Source organism: Anabrus simplex, chromosome 9, assembly GCF_040414725.1.
Source record: "Anabrus simplex isolate iqAnaSimp1 chromosome 9, ASM4041472v1, whole genome shotgun sequence".
NCBI lineage: Eukaryota > Metazoa > Arthropoda > Insecta > Orthoptera > Tettigoniidae > Anabrus > Anabrus simplex.
Genome location: NC_090273.1, coordinates 144,118,226 through 144,132,758, shown reverse-complemented (window position 1 = coordinate 144,132,758; position 14,533 = coordinate 144,118,226). Strand labels below are relative to the sequence as shown.

The 14,533-nt window shown below is 48.6% G+C and overlaps 1 protein-coding gene across 1 annotated transcript in view; it reads right to left on the bottom strand.

The window, feature by feature from the left end:
* LOC136880965 (carbohydrate sulfotransferase 11) overlaps positions 1-2,169 on the bottom strand; it is a 58,889-nt gene extending 56,720 nt beyond the window's left edge. The window contains exon 1 of the mRNA XM_067153523.1: positions 2,152-2,169. The gene's annotated coding sequence lies outside the window, so the exon portion shown is untranslated. The remainder of the gene's footprint in view (positions 1-2,151) is intronic.
* Between the last annotated feature and the right edge of the window lie 12,364 nt (positions 2,170-14,533).

The following is a 14,533-nucleotide window of genomic DNA, read 5'->3' as shown; positions in this document are numbered from 1 at the left end:
GAAATTTGAGTGAAATATCTGCATTAGTTTTTATTATATGTATGTTTTTGTGTGGCAGGTACGCTCACACTACGGGCGGCAAATTAAATCAGATTCCACAGTCAACAATATGGCCCTTTATTGTGACTTGAAGGGTTCGTAAGCCTTCGGTAGATGCAGAGTGGGTCTCGACCCATAAGTGGTCACGGCATGTCCGTGGTCCAACAGCCCTGCACTCCGACGGCCCAGCATTTGTCTGGTGTGAAAATGGGAAACCACGGAAAACCATCTTCAGGGCTGCCGACAGTGGGGTTCGAATCCACTATCTCCCAAATGCAAGCGACCCTAACTGCACAGCCAACTCACTCGATTCTTGGCCAGATTGGGGAATTTTAACTGGATCTCAGTAAGTATATAAACAAAGGGATTATTCATTAGTGTACTATATACAAATAATGTTAAATATGTTTTATTTAACTGGCTCCGTGGTTCAACGGATGAACTGCCAACCATACACTACTTAGATGTTCAAACTTAACTTTAATTGTTGTTTTTTTTTTTTTTAATAACTACGGGACTTTTGCTATTTGCTTAACGTCGCACCGACACCGATAGGTCTTATGGCGACGATGGGACAGGAAAGGCCGCGGAATGGGAAGGAAGCGGCCGTGGCCTTAATTAATGTACAGCCCCAGCATTTGCCTGGTGTAAAAATGGGAAACCACGGAAAACCATCTTCAGGGCTGCCGAACTCACTGTCTCCCGGAAACGAGCTCACAGCTGCGCACCCCTAACCGCACAGCTAACTGGCCCGGTAACTACTGGTCTATACTCTGCAAACGATATCGAAGTTTCGGTTATAATAATTTATTCAATTACAAAAAATGGAACAAAATTAAATTAAAAAAAAACTGTTCAAATGAAGTTTGAAAAATCAAACAGCACAACTGATTGAGCGCTGTTTTCTCATACAGGGGCACAATATTCACCAGCAGAATACACAAGAGCGAGTGCAGAAGAACGTAGAGTATTAGCTGATGTGTGAGTCTCCACTATTTGCTGGGGCGCTGAAAAATCGACTGGCTGCGTCGAATGACTTTTTGTATGTACTTCCGCTAGTATTTTTAAAAAATAAATTAAATAAATTAAAGGAAATAATTATGTAATAGACAACACAGTTCGTATACCTTCTTTTCTTAGTATATTCCTAGTTGTAGGCGTCTATTTTTTTTTTAAATATATTTGTCCGGGGCGTCGACCTATAGAGATCTTTTGCCCCTACTTGCACCGTATGATATGAACCTGCGTGTAATTGGAATTGCGGAATGTAGAGTGTTGAATGTGAGGAAAGGAACTTAAAGGACGACACAAACACCCAGTCCCCAGGCCAGAGATATGAATCATTTACAATTAAAAACCCCTGACCCGGCCGGGAATCGAACCCGGGGCCGCCGGTTGACAGGTTGACGCGTTGTCCCCTACATCGCGGGGCTGGACTTTAGGTGCCTAAAATGGAATACCTTCCCCCCCCCCACAAATTGGGGAGGCGACCGCCCCCCCTCCCCCGATAACACTTAGACTTCTTATCACTGTCACAGGTACAAGAATATTAAAGCCGGATGTAGTTCCTTCATAGAAGGTGATGAGCCGTATATGGGAAACTGTGTGTTATTGTTGTGGAGGGCCGTGTTGTGTGTGTGTGTGTGTGTGTGTGTGTGTGTGTGTGCGTGCGCGCGCGTGCGTTGCTGGAACCACTCCTACTGAAATGTTTTCATTGGGAGGTGGGCCTCTTAGACGGCAACGCCGTCTCTCAGGCCGGGAGATTTGTTACGGTGAAGGAGATGGAGAAGGTGAGGGGGTTGGTGGCCGTGGCCTATACTAGGAACTATCCCGGCATTCGCCTTAGTGCAGGAGAATGGAAAACCTTGGAAAACCATTCTCAGGGTACCCGAGGGTTGGGGCCAGCCGTGAGGTCCAGCCCTGTCCCGTCTCCCGAATGCAAAGGCGTAGAGCCACGGGAGAGCCGTGACCACCCCTCCTCTGCTCGGTTGGCCGGTCGGAGTGCAGAGCTGTTGGACCACGGACCAGCCGTGGCCACCTGGGGGGCGAGACGCACTCTGCATCCACCGACGTGTGTTGCAGGAATGTTGGGGACAGCACAAATTCACTAACCAATCGTTTACGATTAAAATCCCACGACTCAGCCGGGAATCGAAAATATCACACAATAATCACCATGACGTTTGCTGTCTTAGTCACATACGAACACTCTACACTTAACATATTAACACAGGTTTATCAGATGACAAATATACACCATGGCCCATGTTATCCGTAAGCCTTAAAATAAAGCAATAATAACAAAAAAGAACCCAAAGCGGGCAAAACTCACCGACTCAAATGTACCTGTTTGAAGACTGGAGTCAAGCTTATCTTATCAGCACGATACGTCCATATCTTGCGCACGTCGTCTTGTTTTTAACTCTTTAATTCAAAAACTATCCAGTAAACAGTGACAAATTATACGGCAAGTGAAGTTCTTCAACGAATTTCCTATTCAACATCTGTCGCGCCAGTGTTATTAGCGATGCTCCACCGGCAGTGATATGTCAACATCGCCTAATGACACATGGCCGTGTTTTTCAGTATTTAGGGAGCACAGCGCAGCAGTTTAAAAGCCCGACTGGGTTCCACACATGCACACGCCCCAGTACCTTAACCTCATGTTATGCTCAGGTAGTTCTCCGCTTCTTGCTGGCCTTGAAGCTCGGTCTCCTCCCGTTAGGAGACTCCTACGACTCGTCAGACGCGGTCAAGCGCGAGGTTATCCAGCCAGACCTGTTATTCGCAAGTACAGAGTACAGAGCTGTTGTACCCGTCGTTTATGGGTTAGTTTTTGTAATCTAGCGGATGCGAATGGTACCAGAGCGCACCTCATCAAACAACAATCACTGTAATATTATTTATTATCGACTAAAATATTGTTCATTTCATTTCACGTTAGGTCATGTAGGTTTGGAATTTTTAATTTGTTTATCGCAGGTGGAACGCAAAAAGTGTCCGTTTATAAACATGTTTCGACCATTCTGTCTCAAAAACCCGTTATCTGATGGAATCCATATTTTAACACAACATTGGACTGTTTTATACATTATTTTTCTTTCTTTCTTTCTTTCTTTCTTTCTTTCTTTCTTTCTTTCTTAATCTGTTTTCCGTCCAGGGTTGGTCTTACCCTCGGACTAAGTGAGGGATCCCACCTCAAGAGCAGTGTCCTGGAGCGTGAGACTTTGGGTCAAGTAGATACAACTGGGGATGAGGACCAGTACTTCGCCCAGGCTGCCTCCCTGCTGTGGGGGATGGGAAGATTGGAAGGGATAGACAAGGAAGAGGGAATGAATCAGCCGTGAACTTAAGTTAGGTACCATCCCGGCATTTGCTTGTGTTCCCGGAATTCTCTGGAACGCAGAGGCGAAAGAAGGTGCGGGCATGAATGGGTGGATATAGAAAAGATGGAAGATTAATTTAAAACTTTAACATTTGAGATGTATTTCTTTTCTTTTTTCTTTTTTTTTTTTTCAAAACTTGCACTTTGCTAAGCAAATAACAAAAGTCAGATACAAGGTCTAACTCGTGAGCTTGAGTAACAATATTAGAAAAATCAGATAACAACCATTTAACAACCTGTGCTTGAAGTTCCCACAACCCACACTCAAAGAGACGGAGCTCCCAATATTTACACCAGTGGAAAGAGCGTCTTTGCTCTACACAGTTACTCTTTATGAGCCTATTCTATAAAATTTCAAGTTCCAGGCCTATTAAGGCACCTACCTACACTTAACAAAACCAAACAGTAGATACTGCCTTATTTGCTCATCCGTCTGATTTACCAAGACACTAAATGAAGGGGGGAAAAATACAAGCTGACTTTAACAGGGGTAACAAGTACCCATTCTACGTGGCCTTATTTAAAAACCAAAAGGTTAAAATTACTGGCCTAAAATCAAAATGTTAGGAGGCGAACACTTGCACTCTTTTGGAATTCACCAGAACATCATTAAAACCCTATGTGGCCCGAAGTTACAGAGGCTACGGAGGTGACTAGATGGGGGGAAAGTTTACAAAATTAAGAGATGGATTTTAAAGATTACAAAATCATAGTCACCTCAATATCAAGTTGAAAGGAAATACAAGTTCGGTTAAGTTCTTTAGACTTGTTGGAGAATTTACATTGAGAAAAATGTTACTTACGAAAGAAATTTGAAACCTTCCCCTCGAGCTAGCTTTCAAAGACTATTACATGGTTAAACAGAGTCTGCCGTTACCTTGAGCTGGTGGTTCTCCCGAAGATGGACGAGGCAGCCCTTCCCGATGCTCCGTTACAAACACACTCTAGACTGGAGCGATCACAAAGACAACAGTCAGAGCCATCTCATTGGAGCAGACAGGGCCTGCTCCGTGAGGATTTTAGCCCATCGACCACTATTTCAGGTCTCGAGTGCTTTTTCTTGGTGTACGTATGTCTTCCTGCTGCTTGACGTATTCGGAGGTGGTGGCAATCTTCTTTCCATCTTCATGACTGGGCAGGATATGCCCTGGGCCCCGAGGGGCAATTGTAGGAAAGAGAAGAGAAGAGGAAGAAATAAATTATGTCAGGACGAAGTGAGAGGAGCTGTTCTTAGGTGGGGATGTTAGGTGGGCAAGGCAGGTGGATGGCGGTCACCCATCCACTTATTGACCACGGCTGATGTTGCTGCAGCACTTCACATTGCTACGCAAGAGTTTAGTGCTTCAGGAGTGGTGAGGAGGATCATGAAGAATGAGCTTGGTACAATTGGCAGTCTGGACAGGGTTAATTGACGTATTTGACGAGGAGTTGTCTGGTGGGCATGGAGGGAGGGTTGAGGGAGGTGAGAAGTCTGATAAGGAGCAGGTAAAGACAACATGGATTTTTTTCGGGGGGGGGGGCGAAGCCCGCTCCCCCCGCGTGACCAACGACTCAATCTACATGGCCTCCGACATGCTATTATTTCTAAGAAGAAGAAAGAGATAGCAGGGAGGAGTGGGAAGTGATACAAGGAGTATCTGCCGGTTTCCGAGTCAGACTCGCTACCACGGCAAGAGTTTGTGTTAGGTATATGGTATTGAAGTATGGTATTGAAGGGTCAGGGAAAAACCACATAGGCAGAAAGAAGAAAGAGCCTCCATGTAAAACCTGACATCTTTTGATAGCACATGCAAGGATGTGGGCTGGAGAAAGACCAGAGGTTGTGTTAGTTAGGAACAGGTAACATGCACAAAACATAAACCAATTCCTTGCCATTCCATCGTCTGGGGATCAGTCGTCTGGGCACTGCTGTGACTAGCACGGTCCTTGTCGGCTGCGGAGCCATGCGTCAAGTACCACTAGGGCCTGTCGCACAGCTCCACCTCCTTGGGGTACCTCGTACCCAGTCTCCGATCCCGGAGAGTGAGGCCAAGCCCGCCGAGGCGGGGGCCTCCTGGAAGGGGGTGGGTCATGGCGCCGGGCCTCCCTCCTCTCTGCCCGCGCCATGGCCCTGTAGACTGGGCAACTGCGGTGGGAGGCCCGATGGCCTCCCGCGCAATTGGCGCACACCGGCGCCTCCTTAAGTGTTGCGCAGGCCGTGTAGTAGTGATCACCACCGCAGCGGTTGCACTTCACTTGGAGTCCACATCTAACTTGACGGTGGCCCCACCTCAAACAGCGGAAACACTGGAAGAGCTGCTGAGGGGGGCGTTTTAGTCTCACCTGTCTGCCGCTACCCGCTGAGGTCCTCTCCTGATTGGCTCCTCGGTTGACTGCTGTCCTGGGAGCAGTCTTGGGTTGCGGCTGGGCGGTCCTCTTCTGATGAGCCAGCGTCGCCTTCTGGTTCCTGGTGCGGCGTCGTCTTCTTCTTCTTCCCTGGGGCTGCTTCTCGGCTGGCGGGGAGGCCTCGTCCTGGTGGCCCTCCTCCCGACCTGGTGACCCCGGGGTGACTGGTGGTTCCGCTGCGTTGCCATCTGCTTCTTCCTTCTGGGTGGCGGCGGCGGCGTCGGTCGGTGCTAACACTCGACTGCGTTCCCTGTCCTGTGGGGCGCACATCGAGGTCTGCATCTCGAACGACATGTTGACTGGTAGGGCTTGGACGGCGGCCTCAGCACGCCAAGGGGCGTCCTTGTCCACTGCCGTGCTGCTATCCACCATCACGGGCGCTCTCCTGGTTTGCGCCCGGGTTACAGGCCCCTCCTGGTAGGCCTGCGTCTGCGACCACTTCGCCTTGGTAGGTGGTCGACGATCCTGGATGGCGGCCTTGTTGGTCTGCGTGTACTTCGTAAAGTACCGCATTCCAACTGAAGTCGCGCCGTCGCGGCGCTCGGGAGCGCCGCCGTCGTCCTCGGTCCTTGGCTCCGTCTGCGTGGCTGCCTCCTGGTAGCCCGAGACGTCCACGTGCTCCTTGAGTCCTGGTAGTCGGACTACTTGGTGCTGCTGGGACGCCAGCTCTTCGTATCTCCTGAGGCTGGTTGCATCCCTAGGGCGGATGATGACCGCACAGCCAGGGATCACCTCGCTGATGATCTCGAAGAGCGACTCTCCGATGAACTCCGCGATGGCTTTAAGGAGGTCGATTATATAAATCGTCTCCTCGTAGGTGTGCTTCCCCCATCGGTTGTACACCAACAGCGCCGGGCGTCGGAGATCGGGGGCGTCCACAGCTATGAGCGCCGCTTGTAGTTTCGCTACGGATCTCCCGCAGTCGTAGTCGGCCGGTCTCGCTGGAACAGTTAGCTTCTCCATCCTGGTCCTCCTGAAAATAAAGCTCCTGAAAGAGAAATAGCGAGCACTGAAAAGTGCTCAGCTCTGACAAATGCTCTTTCGAAGATGTACTAATAAGTACAAGAGCCTGGCTGATACTTGAAAAGTAAAGAGCGCCTGGCAAGGAGAGAGAGAGAGCGCAGCGAGAGGCACGTACGTCCTTTCACTTCGGCAGTCACCTCGTCCTTAGACAACATGGATTTTTTTTTTTCTTCGGGGGGGCCCCCGAAGCCCGCTCCCCCCGCGTGACCAACGACTCAATCTACATGGCCTCCGACATGCTATTATTTCTAAGAAGAAGAAAGAGATAGCAGGGAGGAGTGGGAAGTGATACAAGGAGTATCTGCCGGTTTCCGAGTCAGACTCGCTACCACGGCAAGAGTTTGTGTTAGGTATATGGTATTGAAGTATGGTATTGAAGGGTCAGGGAAAAACCACATAGGCAGAAAGAAGAAAGAGCCTACATGTAAAACCTGACATCTTGTGATAGCACATGCAAGGATGTGGGCTGGAAAAAGACCAGAGGTTGTGTTAGTTAGGAACAGGTAACATGCACAAAACATAAACCAATTCCTCGCCATTCCATCGCCTGGGGATCAGTCCGTCTGGGCACTGCTGGGACTAGCGCGGTCCTTGCCGGCTGCGGAGCCATGCGTCAAGTACCACTAGGGCCTGTCGCACAGCTCCACCTCCTTGGGGTACCTCGTACCCAGTCTCCGATCCCGGAGAATGAGGCCAAGCCCGCCGAGGCGGGGGCCTCCTGGAATGGGGTGGGTCATGGCGCCGGGCCTCCCTCCTCTCTGCCCGCGCCATGGCCCTGTAGACTGGGCAACTGCGGTGGGAGGCCGGGTGGCCCCCCGCGCAATTGGCGCACACCGGCGCCTCCTTAAGTGTTGCGCAGGCCGTGTAGTGGTGATCACCACCACAGCGGTTGCACTTCACTTGGAGTCCACAGCTAACTTGACGGTGGTCCCACCTCAGACAGCGGAAACACTGCAAGAGCTGCTGAGGGGGACGTTTGACTCTCACCTGACTGCCGCTACCCGCTGAGGTCCTCTCCTGATTGGCTCCTCGGTTGACTGCTATCCTGGGAGCAGTCCTGGGTTGCGGCTTGGCGGTCCTCTCCTGGTGAGCCAGCGACGCCTTCTGCTTCCTGGTGCGGCGTCGTCTTCTTCTTCTTCCCGGGGGTTGCTTCTCGGCGGGGGAAGAGGCCTCGTCCTGGTGGCCCTCCTCCCGGCCTGGTGACCCCAGGGTAGCTGGTGGTTCCGCTGCGTCGCCGTCTTCTTCCTTCTCCTGGCTGGCGGCGGCGGCGTCGGTCGCTGCTAACGCTTGACTGCGTTCCCTGTCCTGTGGGGCGCACATCGAGGTCTGCAGCTCGACAGACGTGCTGTCAGGCTGGGCCTGGACAGCAACCTCAGAACGCCAGGGGGCGTCCTCCTCCACAGAAGTCGCACAGTCGCGACGCCAGGGGGCGTCATGCCCCACCTCCGTGGTGGCCGGCTGGGTGGCCAGGACTAGGTCGGTATTAACCGCCCTATTCCTTAGCCTCCTCGGCGTCTCCCTGGTCTCCGTCGCGGCCCTGACTGCGCCGGTGTTCATCCCTGGCACTCCGTCCCTCCCTGGTAGACGGATGACCTGGAACAGAGAAGAAAGCTCCCTCTCTGCGTCGCGCATCCGCTCCTGGTCGTGATGCCTGATGATGAGGCCTCCTGGTAGGAAGCTCTCGACGGCCATGGTTGTCGAGATGATCCTGCCTCCTCGGCGAGGGCGCCGCATTCTGTCCAGGACGAGGCCCCGTTCAGAAGTTACAGGGCGCCCCGGCCTGTAGTACACGAGCAGCGCTTCGTGCGCCGGGTCGGTGTAGCCTTCGGAGAAGAAGAAGCCGTTAGGGGGGTCACACCCGTCCCTGTAAGGCTCCGTCTCCACCTCGATCTCCGGGTCCTCCTGTGGCAGCTCCGGCTCGGGTGCCGGGGTCTCCGGCACAGGTTCCAGCGTCTGCGGCTCCGTGTTGCTCTCCGGTGTCGGTGTCATGCCGGTGAAGAGATCTCGGAGCAAGTGCCCGATCGCCACCGCCCGTTCCTGGGTCGTCATCGTATCCGCCTGGTTGTCCATCCTGGTCCTCCTGTAACAAACTCTGAAAGAGAAAGAGCGAGCACTGAGAAGTGCTCAGCTCAGACAATGCTCGTTCGAAGATGTACTAACAAGTACAGCTGCCTGACTAGTACTGGGAAAGTACAGAGCGCCTGGCAAGGAGAGAGAGAGCGAGCGGGAGGAACACGTCCTTCCACTACGGCTGTCGAACTCGTCCTTCAATCGAACTCGTCCTGGACCGAACGGTCCCAGCTTTTATAGCGGAGAGGAAGGTTCCAGATTTCTCTGGGCCAAGGCCCTGACACATCCACAATTTTCATTGGACAATCAAATAAATATCAAAAACTCTGATTGGTTACTGAAATAAATGTACAACATTTCTTATTAGCTGAAATATTAAGTTGGCGGGAAGAGATAGAAGAGTTGATAACTTTTGAATACCAAAAACAATCAATAAACAATTCAGTTTAGGAAACCTTGACACACAAAATTACTTCAAAAATGAATGGTTCATCCTCGCATCAGAGGGAGTACCAAGTTTGAGAGTAGAGATGTCTGTCGACAAACGTTCGAACTTCTTCCACTAGCAGTTTCAAACTTAAGCTGACGTACCCTTGCTTCGCTACGGAATTCTAGACTAGATTGTATACCGAATTGTAGGTTAGGTAGAGTACACGTTGTCAAAACTCTTATTTTATATATATAGATATAAATTTAACAGATAACGTAACAAACAGTTAATTACAACTCTGTGCTTAATATGAGGCATATCAAGTAGATATAAATAAAGAAATAAACATACAAATGAATAAATACATACAATAAGTATTAATGCATATGGACAAACGTACCGTATTCCATAATGTGATCATTGACGAAACGAAATCTAGTGCTTTGAAATGTGCCTAAACTCATATAATGTCAAACATTTAATTTATAACTATGTGGTAAGGAGTTAAAAGAAAAATCTGTTAAGGTAACATCAGTAATGGAAATAAGTAAAGTATACAAATGAACCCAATTCATCTTGTGGCAAGCATTAAAATCAAGACACAACACGTTGTGCACAGACAGTATGGGAAGTACCGCTAGTGTTCTGTATTGCATGGAACAGGTGTTATATAGGAGGAATTTCCATTCAGAAATATCAGAGTTTCAGCTCGTTTTGCAGAAAGCGACGACCTTCGGTCTGAAAGAATTTGTCCAGCACATGAAAACACCTCCTATGCGGGCACAGATGTAGCAGGTACGGTACGCTAAGGTAAGCAAGAGCAAGTTCACTTAAGGGTCAATGAATATTGAAATTTCACGATCGCATTGTAATCGAAATCGACTTTCAACCTATTAGGTCGTGTTACGTACATTTGGTACGTGTTGAAGAGATGTTAAGTACAGAAAACAATGGCCAACCGGACACCAGTGGGATCCGAACCCACAACCTCCCGACGTCGCGTTGGTAGCTCTACCAATTGAGCTATGGTGGCCTAGTTCTCTTTTGTTCTGTTGGAAAGGATCTAAGGGACAGCTCTGGCTCTAACCTCTTATAACCCTCAGTGACTGCATGTCTTCGCATACAAATGTAGCCAAACTCCTTTGAAACTTTTTTTTTCCTGCACTGTCTCATCTAAACGTAAGAATGGAATTACTTTCACGATGTACAACTATATTTGTACCATGTCCTTACGATGCGCCCTCTTTAAGTGATTCCATACATTTGACGTTCCTCCACCTATACAATAGATTTGATTACAAATTTTACAAGTAGCGGATTGTCTGCCTGGACTGCTAGTAAAATACTGCCATGCTTGGGAGGACTGTCATGGCATTATTGCTTCTTTCTATTACATATATCGGTAGACAATATAGCGCAACAACTTTAAACATATATATATACACACACACAGGGTTATGCACCTAACATGTTACACGGAAATAACTTCTAAACCATTAAAGATATCAGCATTCTGTTTTTATATTCGTAAATGGTACGCAGGGCCTTGTAAAATAACGTGCTACTTAGTCGCATGGGGTGATTAACAACCGAGATATTGATACTAACTCCATATTTTTTTAATGGAACGGCATAAATTCATACAGCTGATTTAAAAGTTCATCTGCGTATAAGTTCAAATATGTAAGTATTTTCAAAATCGGGCAATGGCTGTGAGCTTGCATCCGGGAGATAGTAGGTTCGAATCCCACTATCGGCAGTCCTGAAAATGGTTTTCCGTGGTTTCCCATTTTCACACCAGGCAAATGCTGGGGCTGTACCTTAATTAAGGCCACGGCCGCTTCCTTCCAACTCCTAGGCCTTTCCTATCCCATCGTCGCCATAAGACCTATCTGTGTCGGTGCGACGTAAAGCCCCTAGAAAAAAAAATCGGACAATTACTTTTTTGAGATATAAATAAGAACAGCATGTGCTGTTTTGCATGCCGCATTAGACGGCGTGAAGTCGGAACATATTGAGGCGCAAGCAGTTTCCTGGGAGTGAGTTCAGCCACAGAATGGATACCACGCATGTAAGAACCTCGTACACATGTGATGGGTTTGCAAAGTGTGTATGACAGACGAACACATGACAGGACAGAAAGGGTTGATGTGTTTAAAAGGAATAAAATAAGTACTTTGGCTTTAAAGGAACATAACGAAAGCTATAATTGTCACTGGTTTTAGTGCACAGTTCATACTACTCTATGGGTGGCGTGCACCAACCATATGAGTTGAGAAATAAACATAACACAAAAAGGTCTTTCATCGACGTCTCTCAAGTGGACAACACAACTCGTCGCCGAAGACTCTCCTGCTATTTTTGATCGGCCGGGTGGCTACACATCTTTAATATCCGCTCGCGCCGAGTCAACAAAGCATATAGGCCGACTCCTCGTTGGACGTTTGCCTCCCTAATACCTTAACACCATGCCTACAACCACAATCACCACCACCATAGCCTTCTGTTATCACACCTACTCTTCCCATTCCCTCACCACTACTACATCATCCCATCCATCGCTTGTTATGTCTACCTTCCTCCCCGACTCCCAGCGCATCTACCGACTGTCTACGCCAACTCCATCTTCAGCCGCACCAGCAGCAGCCAGTCAACCTTCGTTGCCACCATCCACAGTGTCACCAGCAACAGCCCGCCAACCTCCGTTACCGCCATCAACAGTGTTACCACCATCTTCAACCGCACCTGCAGCAGCCGCCAACCGCTCAACGCCATCGACATTAACTCCACCCGCACTGTTCAGTTGCGTCGTTCGCGGCGTCGACCCCCTCATCTTGCCAGCGGAAGTTCACCATCAACTTCGTCGTCAAGGCATACCCATCTGGAGGGCGTTTCGCATCTTTAACGCCCACGGCCCCACCTATCTAATCCGTCTCCAGCTCATCAGCGCAGCAGCAGTTGACCACCTCATCTCCCATGGTGTCAATCTCTACGGCCGTCGCCATAATGTTAAACCTTCTCGTTCTCTTCCCCACGCTCGAAATCCTCAATCCACATCTCGTCGTCCCACCCGGCTCGATCATCCTCCTTTTCACCGTACACAACACGTCAGTCCACTTACCTCCTTTGTTCATATCTCACTCCCCTCACCTATACTAGACCATCTAAGACAACTCACGACTGTCCTTTCCCACATAGCTTCTACACTACACCACCTTATTTCCTCTCTCAACTTCTATCTCGATGCTCCTGTATAAATCCTCACTTCCTTTCATCTCCCCAGCCAAGCTAACTCCTAACATCTCCTCAACCAAGAGACCCTCATCACTTCTCCACCTAATATCGATTCGCATTACCCACCTTCTTCATTTCTCACACCTCCCAGGCAAATACCGGATAGGTACCTTTGTGATAGGCCACACCCGACTTCCTTTCCAAATCCTTCCCATTCCCATCCGTGAGAAAAAACGCTAAACTAAGCGTAACTTATTACATGTCAAAACAAAACAATACAACTTGATTCTCCTTTCCCCGTTGTGTGTTCGTCAGTTATACAATAACGTTGCACACCCAGGGTATGTTACGGTACATCACATTATGTTTACAGCACATGCCTGGTATCCGTTCTGTGGCTGGAATCAAGGCCAGAAAGCAGCTTGCGCCTCAATATGTCCTTGCCCGACTTCACGCCGTCTAATGCGGCAGCAAAACCGCGCATGCTGTTCTTATTTATATCTCAGAAAGTAATTGTCCGATTTTGAAAATACTTACATATTTGAACTTGGACGTAGTTGATCTTTTAGGCCAGCTGTATGAATTTGTGCCGTTCTATGTAAAATATGGAGTTAGTATCAATATATCGGTTATTTATCACCCCATGAGACTAAGTAGCACGTTATTTTACAAGGCCCAGGGTACCATTTACGAATATGGAAACAGAATGCCGATATCTTTAATGGTTTAGAAGTTATTTCTGTGTAACATGTTAGGTGTATAATAAGGAAACACAAATAGAACAGACGTCTCAGTCTGGAGTCTGAACAACAGCACCTTGGTGTTGCGAGTGTAGCCTGGCTGGAAGATCTACTAAAGCACCCGCAGCGCTATACGGTGTATTCGAGTTGATTCGGTGCTCCGCTGTGACGTCACGTAAACCTGAAAAACCGAGTTACTCTACAGTTGTCCGACTCGTTGGCTGAATGGTCAGCGTACTGGCCTTCGGTTCAGAGGGTCCCGGGTTCGAATCCCGGTAACCTTCATTGGTTAATTCAAATGGCCCGGGGGCTGGGTGTTTGTGCTGTCCCCAACATCCCTGCAACTCACACACCACACATAACACTATCCTCCACCACAATAACACGCAGTTACCTACACAGGGCAGATGCCGCCCACCCTCGTCGGAGGGTCTGCCTTACAAGGGCTGCACTCGGCTAGAAATAGCCACACGAAATTATATATTATTATACTCTACAGTTCTACTCGCTCCGTCCCCACCACTACTTGCTACTATCCCACTATCCCAGGTCGTTTACACGATGCTAGTAGCCCTATCTGCTCTACTCGCCTCGCTACTCTACCCGTGAAAACAAGCCTACTATAAAAAAACTACTCTACTCTACTTGCTACTTTGCTACTATCCCAGTCGTTTAAAAACACGATGCTACTAGCTCTACTACCTACTCTACTCGCTTCGCTACTCTATCCGTGTAATTAATCAAACCTTAAACCGCGATATTGTAGAAAAAAAAGAAAAAACGGAACCTTCGCTACAATTTAATGGGTCTGTGGAACCAAATGAGAAAAAAACCCACAATGTTCCGGGCAAAACCGTAAATCAGTCAGGTGTGCTGCAGTACCGTATACACAACGGCGACAACATAAAACGGCCAGCATATACAAAGAGAACAAGCTTGTTACTATTTAAAGTTAATGCCAGCACAGTTCAACATCCTCAGATCCCCTTTAAGTCATTTCTGCAGTTGACGGTACAGTATGTCATTCGTCATTGTACGCCAGTCTGAACACTTTTTCACCTCATGCCGCAGAATAAACAGTCGTCTCATGCCAATTTCTTTCAAAGAGAGCAACTTCTTCGCCAATGAATACGTACCGGTAGCAGAATATTTTTTCTCACTGTTTATTTACGACTACTATTCGGCACTCCCGGAAGCCCGAACTTCAAGGTCGTTTACCAGCTGATG